Here is a 1,832-nt window from a genome sequence, read left to right on the forward strand (position 1 = left end):
TTTTAGAAAAATTCACTCCTTACCTCAAAATTTTTATGTTATACTCCATTTTGTCTCCAAATATAACATGTCCAGTCCTAAGGTCATCATTTTTCACTCAAAATAGGTTGTCCTTCTTGTCTTCCTTGTTCTATTAGAAGCACTATATAGTCTAGCTATGAAATCCTGCAAAGAAGGTAATATTCAAATGTATATTTTTTATATTATATTTAGTTAATTGTCTTAGACTTAAAGGACAGCTGTTAACCACACTTACTTTGATAACAACCCAATTGGATATGGTGGAACCCAGTCTATAGATGGGGAAATAGTGAGTCATTTTCCCAAAAAGGTTTAAGTAACTGTTACTCAGGTCTGTTCCATTTTCAATTTATCTATCAGCTCTTCCCATTGCATTTGCTCTCATATCTTACTTTTTTATGACATCTAATAATGCATATAACCTCCTGTACTTTAATTTTATAAATCGCATGCTGCAGTTGAATTAATCACTTGTGTTTATCATGTTTCCCAGACACACAGTAAGCCTTTTGATATTTCAGACAAAGGCTCTCTCTAGCCACCTATGAATACCTGTAGCATTCTCTATGTACAATGATACTCTATGACACTTCCTTTCAGAGCAATTACCATTCTCATTTTGAAGCAGCCTTATGATTATAGTTAAATGTCTAGTAGGCATCTATAAGGTTTTATTTTAAGCAAAATTTTAGTAGGTGTGTACATCAAGCACAGTTCTCGCTATTAGGCTGTGCTATATTATCACTAATCCCTGTGAACTCACAGTCAAGTTGAAAGACATGCAAGGAAATGGCAATTTCAAGAGAATCTGATAGAGATGCATAACAGGTGCTATAAAACCTATAAGAAGTACCAAACCTAATGTGGAGAAGCCTTTAAAACCATTTTTTGAGGGATCAGAGGGCAAAGTCTAATTTTTATGGAGTTACATTCACATAACAAAAATTCACCACCTCAGTTATTTAAAATTATATAATTCAGTTACATGTAGTATATTCATGACACTGTGCAACCATCCTAACTAATTCAAGAAAAATTTGAACACCCCAAAAAGAAACCATGTTTTTTAAGAAGTCATTCTTCATTTTCCCATGAACCTATCTCCTAGAAACTACTAAACTATTTTTTGTCTCAATGGATTTGCTTATTCTGGACATTTCATATAAACAGAAACATACAAGTAGATTAATCTTTGTCAAGTTCAGTGTTTGATTTTCCTTAGGGACAGTTTGTATTTATTGCTGTTATTCTCCTTCTCTTTATGAGCTATATTTTCTTGTAGTTGTATGCATCTTTTTTTGTTGTTGAAAACGGAACATTTTTAATATAATATGGCAGCTCTGGAAATTAGATTATTCCCCCCTGCCCAGGTTTGTTGTTGCTTCTGTTGTTGTTGTTATTGTAATTTTTTTTTATGTGACTTATTTATGTGACTTCTCTCAACTAATTTTGTAAATTCTCTATTCTTTGCAATGTGTGGCTACTAATGTCTCTGTTCTGCTAGTTTAGTGACAAGAAAGAGATTGGATCAAGATTTCCATAAAGACAGGGACACAATCAACTCCCAGTCTTCGCCTATGACCTCTGCCTGCCTATTGGGCATGCCTTCAACAGTAGGCCTTCACCAGACTTTACTTAGCCTTTACTTCCTCCCTGTGGACAGCCTGAAGGTCAATTAGAGGTGAAAGCTTAGCCTTCCTTCTTCTTTCTTGAGCATGTTTCCTGCTATGGGAATTCACAGGCCAATTAGATTCCCAGGAATATGTTCAAGTGTTTAAAAATATTTATTAACGTGAAGCATCTTATTCCCC

The sequence above is a fragment of the Rousettus aegyptiacus genome, unplaced genomic scaffold, assembly GCF_014176215.1.
Source record: "Rousettus aegyptiacus isolate mRouAeg1 unplaced genomic scaffold, mRouAeg1.p scaffold_m13_p_15, whole genome shotgun sequence".
NCBI lineage: Eukaryota > Metazoa > Chordata > Mammalia > Chiroptera > Pteropodidae > Rousettus > Rousettus aegyptiacus.